General features: G+C 42.3%; 1 non-coding gene across 1 annotated transcript; it reads left to right on the top strand.

Moving 5' to 3' along the window:
- Positions 1 to 2,592: 2,592 nt before the first annotated feature.
- Positions 2,593 to 2,699, top strand: LOC136547825 (small nucleolar RNA R71). Its single transcript, XR_010781774.1, has one exon. It is a non-coding gene; the product is annotated as a small nucleolar RNA R71 (small nucleolar RNA).
- The last annotated feature ends 10,341 nt before the right edge of the window (positions 2,700 to 13,040 follow it).

Below are 13,040 nucleotides of genomic sequence, written 5' to 3'. Positions count from 1 at the left end.
TGAGAGTTGGAACATTGATTTGCATGTCGACGCTCGCCCTGGAAGAAGAGTTTCTCGTAGAACAGGATGATTCCGCATGCTTGAGCTTGCCCAAAAATTTGCTCATCTTCCTGCAAAAAAATCAACAAATGATAAAACTTGTGGAACGGGTTAGAAAATAAAATGTTTGCGGTTGGCCATCTAAAAGTTAGTCATCTAAGGGTTAGTCGTTCTTGTTTGCCTAATGAATTTTCTAATTAGAATTTTAACAGAACCTCTACCCTCAATTTCTTTAATTTTTTCTTCCTAATTTTGGCAGCACTTATATGCTTAATATTTCTCACTCTTCCTAATTCCAATGATACTTCTACTAAGTGGATTTTTAAACTACAAAATTGGAATTTGGAATTCCAAACTTTTGATGCTGGATAATGAATGTGGTTGAGGCCGAGAGCAAGTAGGAGGGGTGCCATTTATAGGCGGTGGTGGCTCAGGTCGGCCGGCCAAGTGGTGGGGCCGGCCGGCCCCTTCTTGGGCCCGCTTGGGTTGGCTCTCCACCAGATGAAAGTTTGCTTCGTGCTTAACCAAAATATCTGCTCTTTCGGTGGAGATACGACCAAAATCGATGGTGGATAGATGATGGAGGTGATAGGTGGTAGTTGATTGGGTCCCAAGTGTCTCCTGTGGGTTCCGATTGCCTGTATTTCTACCGTATACATATATATATATATATATATGCAATGCAAAAATATTTCATGATACTATGAAATATAAGAGGATGAATGGATGGTATTTTTAAATTTTTATGCCTCCACAATAAATCTTTCGTACGGGTTTTTACACTCCGTAAAAATTATTTACATGGGGTTTTGAATTTTATAATGCCACGATGAAAATTTTATTTTATTTCCTAATGCAAGTATTGAGAAGTAAATATGCCAATGCAATGTAAAAAGTAAATATGGATAACTGTCAATTTTATCTCCCGGTGAGGGTTCAGAATTTTAAGTCCACCGAACCGTACTTCTCCTATCTTTTTCATTCTTTGGGTGCATCAGTCGGTCTCGGAGATGGGGACATTGACGGTTGTTCATGCTTTCTTTGCCACTCTAATTTAGAGCATTGTTCCGGTCTTGGCTTGAAGGCAAATCGCTCTTCCTTCCCATTAATATATAATTTAATTTCTCCAGCTCCAACATCAATGTGTGCATTTATAGTACTCAGGAAAGGTCTCCCAAGTATGAGGAGTGTCTTCATGTCTTCTTGCATGTCAAGTACTACAAAATCTACTGGAACAAAGAACTTTCTTATTTTTACCAGAATATTCTCGGCGATTCCTACAGGATAGTGAACCGATTGGTCAGCTAGTTGCAGGCACATCGATGTTGGCGTGAGTGTTGAATAGTTGAGCTTGTCGAAAACCTTCTTGGGCATGACACTGATGGTTGCCCTAAGATCGCATAGTGCATTTTCAAAATTCTGGTTTCCAATCGAACAATCAATAGTGGGATATCATGGATCCTTCTTCTTCACTAGTGATGTGTTCAGGATGGCTGCACTACACTCCTCCGTTAACTTGATTACCTCAGTGGTGGACAGTGGTCTCTAGTTGTTCAGAATGTCTCTGAGATACTTCGCATAGGTAGGCACCTATATGGCATCTAGCAGAGGAATATTGATATATAACTTTTGAATTACCTCTACAAACTTACCAAACTGCTCATCCAATTTGGCTTTTCGATTTCTATGTGGAAACGGTAAGAAGTTGGTGTCATGATAATCTTGTTGCAATTCCTGTTCTTGTGGCTCAACTTTTTCAACTTCATCATTCTTCTTCTCTTCTTGTACTGCTGCCGGTGTCTTACCTATACTCGTTGGATATGGTGGATCACGAGTAGACTTGCCACCTCTTGTGGTTATGGCGTTGACCTTTTCAAGGTTAGTGGCAAAAGGCAGAGCAGCAGCTAACTAGGCTAATTGTGATTCTATCTTTTTACTATAGCTAAGTTGGTCTTTTATAGCAGAAAAAAACTATCCATTTTAGTGTTTATGTTTTCTAGGACCTTATCATTAGCAGCAAGCTTCTTAGAAATACTCTCATTAATCTTGGCTTGTTTTAAGATCAAATCTCTCAAGGATGGTTGTTCAGAATTAAAAGAATTATAGTAATTACCTAGGTACTTACCTTGATAATTTGACTATTGTTGTCCCCATCCTTGTCTCTGTTGTCATAGAGCATAATTGACAATATTTGGATCATCTTGATATTCGGGGAAATCAACCCCCAAATATCCTCTACATGTGTTTTGGGCATTATAAGCATCTTGGATGGCTTGACGATCTTTCTTGTAATTGGATCGCTTTTGAAGCCAATTCAATAGTATGTCCATCTTGGTTGAAAGTGCACACACCTCTTCTAGTACTTCTTCGCTCTGATTGCATTTTTGAATACTTCCCTAAGACCAGCCTTGATTAGAGGCTATCTTTTCCATAAGAGTTTTAGCTTTTCCAAGGGTGAGTGACATGAATGCTCCTCCAGCAGTTGGATCAAGTTGTTCATGACCTTTCTGAATTAATCCATGGTAGAAGCCTTGCATGAGCAACCAATCTTCCATCCCATGATGAGGACAATCTGAAATGTATTCTGGAAAATGTTCCCATGCTTCTAGAATGGTTTCTCCTTTCTGCTATTGGAAGTTGGAAATCTTTGCCCTTAAGGTATTAGTCTTGCCTATAGGGAAGAACTTTGGTAGGAAGGCCTTCGAACACTTTGCCCATGTGTTGATGTTATCCTTGTGGGTGTAGGACCACTACTTCTCCCTTCCCACTAGCGAGAATGGAAACATGCGAAGTAGTATGATATCTTGAGCAACGTCCTTGATGACACTTATGCTACTAATCTCTAGGAAATTCTTGATATGAGCACTAGCATCTTCATGTGTATTTCCACTGAATGGGGTAGTTTGCACCATGTTGATGAGGCTTGGCTTGAGCTCGAACTCAAGGTTGTTGGTTTTGAGTGTTGGACTGGTATGAATGTTCTCGGTGCTTCCAGCAGAGAACTCACACAGAATCTTGTCAGCCATAGCTTCAGAAACTGGTGTTGAGCTTCCTCTTGATTGATTTGATTATGAGTGAATCACAACCAATCCTGCAATACCCTGTATAAGATATGAACAAAGACAAACAAGGGTAAGCCTGCTAAAGCAGAGGTGCTTAGTTATAAGTATTTATTTAATCAATTCTCTTAGCCTTGTGCCCCTCCTCGGCAACGGTGCTAGAAATGCTTGTTGGCATTTCATAGCATCACTCTTTACTAAGTTGTCATCCCTGGCAATGATGCCAAAAATGTGTTGTTGGTAATTATTAATGACAATTGTAAATTTTGAATAGAATATATATGTTGAAGTAATCTGCAAGCGCATAGATAATATACCATTGTAGTATTTCACCCGGGAGTATGCTAGGTATCATTATTTATATTTTACCACAGGGAGGAGTGGTGGGGTGGCTAGAGATATTGACAAATATGCATACTTATGATAAGATCATCAACTCTCATGTTTTAATAGGGGTAAGCCAAATGATAAATAAATGATAAGTGTAAGGCATTGATAATAATCCAAAGATGGAAATAGACACTCATAAATATAGTATGGCTAGGTAGGAGATTAATTAAGAGAAAGGATTCCTAAGTCATTTCTTATTTACTAAGTCTTTTGTACACTCTAGTATATATATACTTTCATCTATAGCATAGCCAACTCTATATCTATGCATAAGGAACATTACTAAGGAAGATCAAGAACAGATCTTGATTTCATTCGCAACCGGGTTCTACTTGTTCTACAAATGGGGAGTGGACTACAAAGGAACTCGTGATCTACCACATGGCCCAGAGTGTAGAGTGCATCCACAGGTAAACAATATATAAGCACCATGCTTACATAATGTCGACCACTTAACTCACTCGAGTACTAAGCTAAGCGCTTTGTGAACATATGCATAAATTCATTATCAATCATGACTATATCAAGTATACTACCAAAGAAAACTAGGAACATAATAAATAGAAACATAGTATTGAAGTAGCACAAAGTCAAAATATAGAGGGATACAATGGCTTTACCAGCCTCCAGACACATGAATCCGAAATCCTGAGCAATAGCCCAACTCTACTTAAATCTTGATAGCTAGCCTATACTAGAACTTGAAGAATTGGAGCTCTATTCTCTTCTCTCTAGAAACCCTAATTTCTAATATGATCTTGCAATGATCGAGTGCCCTAGGGAGGGGGTATAGGCTGGTATATATAGGCTCGAGCATCAATTCTGGACCCTCAAATCAAACCAACTTCAAAAAGAACAGTGTAGATGCAATCTAGGAGGTGGTGGAGAACCAACATATGAAGCTGGGACTGACATGTGGGGCCACTAAGCCTACCGGCCTATAGGTGGGACCGGTTGGCCCCACCTGTCATCCTCCCAGTCTGCTTTGGGGGGATGGCCTCTGGTGATCATTCGAACCTTCTAGTGCTTTTCCTATCGTGGATAGTTGCAATTTAATTTGATGATTTGATCCACCTTGATAGTTTTCTAGATAAACCCTGCTAAAAACATAGGTTCACCAAAACTCATGGAAATTGTTAGTTTAAACCCCTAACTCTATGTTGGTGATCATTTTCATGCCCTTTTTACAAGTTATGTTGATGGTTTTTGATGGATGATAACTACTGTCAACAATAAGGAAGACACTACGGCATCACCCCAGCCGTCTACTTCGTCGAACTCTCCCGGAGATGTTGCTGACCTCTAACAGTTTGTGAGTCTCCAGAGCTAGCCTTAGGTCTTGGACCTAGGACGTAGGGTGTAGTTGATCGAGGCTAGGCTCTGACTCCTTACAGAGTCATAGGGACTCGACTCCATTTTTCCCATGGCGTCCTTACTGACCTCGAGAGGTCATGTTGCCCTATTACGGGCGGGTTTGGTTTCACCCCACGTGGGGAGAGGCATATCCACCATAACCACGTGGTTAGGGCGGTGTGCCTCATCAGGGTCGATGGGTAATTCGAGCGGGACCCGACATCCTCCCCATTCGACATGGAGTTTGGCTATGCCTCATCGAGAGGCGTCCCATAAATCATTGGCCATCAAACCTATCGGTCCCCAACCGCCTCTGCAGCGGTCAGAGGGAAAGATGCCTCCCCTAGAGAGAGATGGTTGCGTGGCTCCGCACCACTGATTAGGGCCATAGGGGCCCACCTCACCCTTCCCCTATCCCTTTGTGGCCTCGAGCCCTTCTAAGGGCTGGCCCAAGAGTGGGTTTCCTAAGCATGACATGGGGTCGTGGTTGCGGTGGGTCATTCTACGCATGATCTCATGGGGCGGTTGGCCTCCCCTATCATGTCATGGCATAATGGCACCCACTCATGAGCAGTCGTGCAGCGTGGAACACAGGCGCATAAATTGAAATGATTAAGAGCGGGAATGTGGTAGGCTTACTTAGTTTAGGCTGCTGCGTGGGCAGCCATCCCTTTGCCTTCCCTCCGATCACTTCACCTGCTTTGCGGGATTTCCCAAGCGGTTAGTAAACATGAGTGAGCGTGCGTGCATCTTAAGTGCCCGCAGTAGCTATAAATTCATGAGAGTGGTATGATGGGAGAGGCATTCGCTTTGAGTCATTTGCTCCACCACTTCCCTGTTCTTGTTCTCGTGCATCTGGTGCTCCTTCTTCACCAGCCAGGATGGATCATGGCAAGCGGCCATTGGAGGAGTCATCGGAGGGTGGTGGGCTGCCACTGTGTCTTCGTGCTTGCCTGCGCAATCAAGGGTAAGTATATTCAGATGGTGTTCAAGTTCGAAGTTTGTCCTATATTGATCATGTGTGTTCCCAGGGTGACCTCCTGCGCCACGTCCAGTGGGGCTATTGGTATATTTTAACGCACACAGATAAAACCACAAGTGCATGGATACCATTGTAGCTTTCACCCAAAGGTATTCCAAGTATCGTATCCATAGGGAAACGTGTGGGACTAACTATGGTCTAACTTAACTAGGGGTAGCAACAAGGTTAGGATAAATTGGAGCGTAGAGAGGATAACTAAGGTTCTCTAGTTCTGACTTGGGTAAGCTTATGCCTTCTACTATTCAACTAGGGGCATTACTAGGGAAAGACACTAGCAGAGGATGCTTTCCTTTGCAACCATGTCCTACATGTGCCTACGGATGGGAGGTGGACTACAAAGGATCAACGAAGCTATATAGTACAGGCTCTATAGAACTTATGTCACACACATGATCTACCACCTTCCAGAATGCAGGGGGCCTCCATGGTTAACCCAAGTCTAAGACCACGCTTACGCTTATGATTAATACTTTAACCTAGAGCGTCTATAGATTAAAGCACTCAAAAGAGAGTCGTGATCCTGATGAACAATATAAACAATTACTTACTTGAATCAAAAGTTGATTACCAGAGAAATCTCAAAAGCAAGCGCTAGTGGAACTAGGATCCACCAAGGTACAAGCTGTAGAGAGAGCACCAATAGGCCGACACCTCCTCCAAACTCTTCCCTCACTCTCTATCTCACTATTCTATTTATAAGACTAGATCCTATGGAGGACTAATCTTCTCTTGATTGCTGGCTCTAATCCTAAAGATATGAATTAGGGTTTTAGGGATCTGCTGAGGGAGGGGGTACAGGGCTATTTATATAGGCCAGAGCGTCCATCGTGAGCCCTTGGATCAAATGGACTTAAAGAATGACGTAGATGCAACCTAGGAGGCGGTGGAGAATCGACATAATGAGGCAGAGGCTGACAAGTGGCCCAAGGGGCTAACGGACTACAGGTGGGGCTGGCCAGCCCCACCTAGCAGCCCCTCGGCTCCCGCTTCAGTGTGGTGTCCTCTGGAGCCCGTTTTGTGGTCGATAAGCATGATTAATTCTGACATGTAGGTCCTCCTTAACGGTTTTCTAGATAAACCCTACAGAAAATACAGATTCACCAAAACTCGTGGAATTTGTTAGTTTAAACCCCTAGACCTTTGTTGGTGATCACATTTATGCCCTTATACGTGTTTTATTGATGGTTTATAATGGTTGTTAACTATCGTCAACAGGGGCCGATGGCGCCACTCATGCTGTGACCCCGCCCACAGGGGGCTTGAATTCATTGTCCTCATCATCGTCTGATACGAATGATTGGCGTGAGTTTCGTGAGCTCACTTGTGCGGTGGATGAGGCCCTCTAGTGCTACTTTGACACCACCCATGAGGTGGTGCAGTTGGGGCGCTGTGTTGACGCCATCAGGGTTGCCCTCGATGCCTCGGAGAGGGAGATCGCCACCGCACAGGCAGCGGTGAAAGTGCATTTGCCCCCTATGTGGGTTTTGGTGTATTGATGACATCCAAAAAAGGGACTAATGTGATCTTAATGAGATATGTTGCAGCTATTAGTCCCATGAAAGAATCAAAGAGTTGATAAAGATGAAATGGTATCCCTCAATTTTTGAAGTTGCAAAGGTGGACGAACTCAAAGCGCTCTCCAAAGGTTTATTTTTTCTTTTGAGTTTAGGATCTGATGCACTATAAAGAGGGATGCAAATTTAGTTGGTCTGAGGAAGATAGAGTGCTCAAGCATAATAATTAAATAAAAAGAGAGACACTCTAGCACTCCACGACCACGTAGATTATTGTTCTGTGACTATCGATGTTGGAAGTCCCGACGTAAGCTGGAACTCCCGACAGTCGAAAGTCACGACTCTTGCTGGAAGTTCTGACTCCCAGCCACCTAGCCTGTGTGGTGACTGTGGACGTCGGAAGTCCTAACATGAGTCGGAACTTCCAACAATCGAAAGTCCCGACCCAAGCCGGGAGTCCTAGCATCGGTGGTTTTGGCTGTCTGGCTGTCTATGCTCGTCGGAAGTCCCAAAGCTTGTCGGGAGTCCCGACACCTGGAGCTTTACTGGCTATTTAACTACGCACATCGGAAGTCCCGACGTTTGCCAGGAGTTCCAAAATTAACTTACATGCGTGGACTTCTGACCCTATGTGAATAGTCCTTTCTGTTATTGTCGGAAGTCCTGAGATCTACGTCGGAACTTCCGATGTAGATCTGAATGGTTAGATTTTCACTTGGAGTATAAATACCCCTCTCTTCATTTCTAACCATTACGGACTCATTCACAGCTGACCCACTTCATGCTCAATAGCTGCCAAGCAACTAAAGCACCCCTCTCCTTCCCCTTTGCTCTAATCTTTTATTCCCTTAGGGTTTTGAGTGAAAGGAGAGTGGATTAAGTGAGAGCATCACTTTGGCAAGCTTGAGCACTTGATTTCTTCATCAAGCCGGTTCATTTTGCATCTATTACTCTTGGGGCCTTGCCCCTAGCTGGCTAGGCATTGCCCAAGAGCTTCCATCTTGTGGAAGAGCCTTGGGAAGTTTGTATTACCCTTTGATTTCTTAGTGGAAAGCTCAAGTGACCTTTGTGGTCGCTTTGAGAGAGGCAAGGAGGTGGTAGAGACTCTAACCTTGTTGGTCACCTCAACAACAAGGATGTAGGAGCTCCTTTGTGGGGTTGCCGAACCTCGGGATAAATCCTTGTGTCCTGCGTGCTTGTTGTTGTTGTGATTGCTAGAGATTACTTGTATTTGTTTGTCTCTTTCTCTCCCAAACTTCCATTTTAGGGTTTGGACTCAATCTACGGTTTGGAGGCATTACGACATCAAGGGAGTGACTCAACATCTTCACCAAACCACTAGGAAGTGAGGTTGTAAGATTATTTATCCGCAATGTTAAATTTGGCACTGCTTTTGTAGTTCACGTAGGCGTCAGAACAGCTGACATTTGTGCTAGAACTTTTGACAACGTCGGGAGTTCCGACCCAACCGCCGGGACTTCCGACATTGACTGACAGATTTGAACTTAGCATTTGCAGTAAATTTTTAGATACATCTATTCACCACCCCTCTAGGCATTGTTAGATCCTTTTAATTGGTATCAGAGCAAGGTCTTCTCTTTGCGCCTCACCGCATGAGAAGAAACAATATCGGAGTCCGACAAGATGTAAGCCATTGCGGTCGAAATGGCCAAGAAAATAGCTGAAGAGTTGATGAGTGCTCAAGCCAAGCTCTTTCAAGATGAAATGAAAAAGATGCAAGATGAGATGAGCGAAAGGAAGAATTGAGCAAGAAGGTTGATGATGCAATAAGTGGCAAGAATGATACGAGTGTCAAGAATGAAACAAACAAAGATGCCGCTAGTGATATTGGAGCCGGTGAGCATGCTCATGGAAAGGGAATATATTCAAACATGAGCTTTGACTATGGACAACTCATGAAAGGTTCAACACTACATACTCTGTCCATCAACATTGGCAAGCCACCTCACTTTGATGGAATAAGATACACTGATTGGTCTTACAAGGTGAAGATGCATCTCATTGCCGCAAGACTTTGGGAAGTTGTGGATGTTGGTGTGATGATTCCTATCGATGAAGATAGAGAGATAACTTCGGAAGAAGTGCACAACCTCCATCAAAATGCACAAGCCATAGCATTGCTTGTGTCAAGCCTAGCTCCGGATGAGTTTAGAAAAGTGAATGGAATGGAAAGTGCAAAACAAATTTGGGATACTTTGAAAGTGTCATTTGAAGGAGATAAAAGTGTGAGAAAAGGCAACATTGAGTTGCTTCATGGTGAATTGGAAAGATTTGTATTCTTGCAAAATGAAACAACACAATCCATGTTTGATAGGCTCATGGCATTGGTCAACCGCATAAGAGCTCTTGGAAGCACCGAATGGGATGACAATAAGGTTGCTAGAAAGATGTTGAGAACCTATAGAGCCAAGAACAACATGCTAGCGTCTGTGATCATGGAAAGGCCTGGTTATGATGAGATGACCCCTCAAGAAGTTCTTTCAAAACTCAAGCATCATGAGTGTCTAGATGAATATGCAATCAATACTCACAATCAAAATCCTAATGCAATGGGATTCAACAAGAGTGCAGCCCTTAAAGCAACTCAACAACATGAAGGTCTAGGATTAAGTCAAGAAAAGAAGAAGAAAGTGAAGGATGATTCCTCAAGTGGAGAAGAAGATTCCGATGCGGAGGTTGCATTTGTGATTAGAAATCTTAGAAAGTTTATGAAGAAGAAAAGCAACCGCATGACCTATGGTGATGGAAAGAGAAGGTTCAAAAAGAGATTTTGTTATGGATGTGGTCAAACCAGTCACTTCATAGCTGATTGTCCTAATGAAAAAAAGAAGCACAAGCACGACAAGGATGAAGACAAGAAGAACAAAGAAAAGAAGAGAGGTGAAGCTCATCTTGGGGAAGAATGGGAGTCAAGTGATAGTGACTCAAGTGATGATGAGAAGAAGAAGGGAGCTGCAAACATCGCCATCCACCACTCTTCTTCACCGACCATGATCTTCCCTGACTCAATGTCACCGCCAAAACTCTTTCCCAACCTATCTTCACCACCGAAGCTCTTCTCCAACCTCATCGACAACAACTACTACACTCCAACTTGACTGATGGCAAAAGGAGAGAAGGTACATACTACACCCGTTTCCTCTAGTGATGAGAATGATAGTTGTGATGAGAACATAGAAGAAATTGAAGCAACTATGATAAAGAAATTTGGTAAAAAGACCTTCACTAAAATAAAAATGCTAATAAAGAAATTAGAGAAGAGGAATAGATGCTTAGAGATGCAAGGAGATATAATTATTCAAGAGAGAGAGAAAAACCTTTCACTTGAAGCATCTATCGCCGAGGAAAGGATGAAGGTTGAGAAGTTAACCGTAGAATTGTCTTTAGCCAATAACTCAATTGGGAAATTGACTAAGGAACATTCATCGGTTAATGATCAAATAGCTAGCCTTAAGAATGAGAAGAGTATAGCTCAAGAAAGCCTCACAAGCTTGGAAGAAAAATACTAAAATCTTGAGTTAAACTATAGTACTCTTTGGGCTAGCACTTCAACTTCTCCTAAGGCAACCGGAGACTCTAATGTCTCCACTAGTGTTGGTTGTAAAAGATGCTATAAAATTGATGTGAATGCATATACATCTAACCTTGTTGAGTTAGAGAAGAAAGACAAGGAGATTCATAGGTTGAAGATGATATTGAAGAATGTGTGCAAGTGTCAAGAGCAATCTAACAAGACTATATACAAGTCATCAAGGCACCCATCAATCAAGGAAGGCATTGGCTACAATAGGTATGATGGAAAGGCCAATGGAAGGAACATGATCAATGGTGTGCCTTGTGTGAAGTTCAACAAGGGTGTTGCTCTTGATGAGCTTATATGCAAGGCCAACAACAAGGTCTACATTCCAAAGATCCAACCTACAAGTACCAAGACAATCAAGACAAAGCAATCCGATGTCCCCAAGCCACAAGCACCACTTCCATGGTGCTATGCTAGTGCCTATATGTGTTGTTGGGGCAAGGATGGCAAGATTGTGGTTAAGTATGTTGGTGCCCAAAAGAGAAAGGAAATTATGAGGAGTGTTTGGGTGCCCAAATTTTATGTGACTAACCCCCTAGGACCCAAATTTTTTTGGGTACCTAAAACAAAAGCTTAATTTGTCTTTGTAGGAATATTCCTCTGGTGGAACAAGTTGGGTGTTGGATAGTGGATGCACCAATCATATGACCGGAGAGAAGGACATGTTCACATCATTTCAACCAAGTCATGATCAAAGTGGAAATATTGTGTTTGGTGACAATGGAAAAGGAGAAGTCCTCGGTTTGGGTAAAATTGCTATATCAAATGATAATTCCATTTCTAATGTTTTACTTGTGAATTCGTTAAGATACAATTTATTGTCCATTTCACAACTTTGTGAGATGGGTTACAATTGTCTCTTTATGGAAGTCTATAGAAGGGAGGATTCCTCTATTGCATTTATGGGTCATTTAAAAGGGAATCTCTATCTAGTTGATTTCACATCAAATAGAGTAAATCCCGAGACTTGTTTAATGGCAAAATCTAGCATGGGTTGGTAATGGCATCACCGACTTGCCCATGTTGGGATGAGGAACTTGGCCAAACTTCAAAAGGGAGAAGACATCCTTGGACTAACAAATGTCTCTTTTGAGAAAGATAGGATTTGTAGCGCATGCCAAGCGGGAAAACAAGTTGGAGCTAAACATCCCGTCAAGAATGTTGTGACAACCAAAAGGCCATTGGAGTTGCTTCACATGGACATATTTGGACCCATTGCTTACATAAGCATTGGTGGTAACAAATATGGTTTTGTAATTGTTGATGATTATTCTCGTTTCACTTGGGTATTCTTTTTGCGTGAAAAGAGTGAAGTCCAAGGTATCTTCAAGAAGTTTGCAAAAAGAGCCCAAAATGAGTTGGATGTCAAAATCAAGAGAGTTAGAAGTGACAACGAGATGAGTTCAAGAACACCAACATTGAAGAGTTTCTTGATGAAGAAGGAATCAAGCATGAGTTTTTGGTTCCATACACTCCACAACAAAATGGTGTTGTGGAGAGGAAGAACCGAACGCTCATAGAAGCCACAAGAGCAATGTTGGATGAGTACAAGACTCCAACCAACTATTGGGCGAAAGCGGTCAACATGGCATGCCATGCCATCAACCGCTTATATCTTCACAAGAAAAGAGAAAAGACTGCCTACGAACTTCTAACCGGTGAAAAGCCCAAGGTGCACTACTTTAGAGTGTTTGGATACATGTGTTTTATACTTAACAAGAAATCCAAAAGCTCTAAGTTTGCACCAAAGGTTGATGAAGGTTTCATGATTGGTTATGGTACTAACGAACATGGATATCGTGTTTTCAATAAAACCAACGGTTTGATTGAAATCGTGGTAGACATGACTTTTGATGAAACCAACGGCTCTCAAAAAGAGCAAGTCAATGTTGAGAATGTAGGTAATGAAGAAGCTCCACATAAAGCAATCAAGAAGCTTGCCATTGGTGAAATAAAGTCCATCGAAGACAAAGATGAAGACCATGTTGTGCATGATGATCTTGATCCAACCATTCATCATGTTTCATCCAATGAACATGGTG

Source organism: Miscanthus floridulus, chromosome 3 (genome assembly GCF_019320115.1).
Source record: "Miscanthus floridulus cultivar M001 chromosome 3, ASM1932011v1, whole genome shotgun sequence".
Lineage (NCBI taxonomy): Eukaryota > Viridiplantae > Streptophyta > Magnoliopsida > Poales > Poaceae > Miscanthus > Miscanthus floridulus.
Note: the sequence above shows the minus strand (reverse complement) of the source record. Positions and strands in the feature narration are given on the sequence as shown.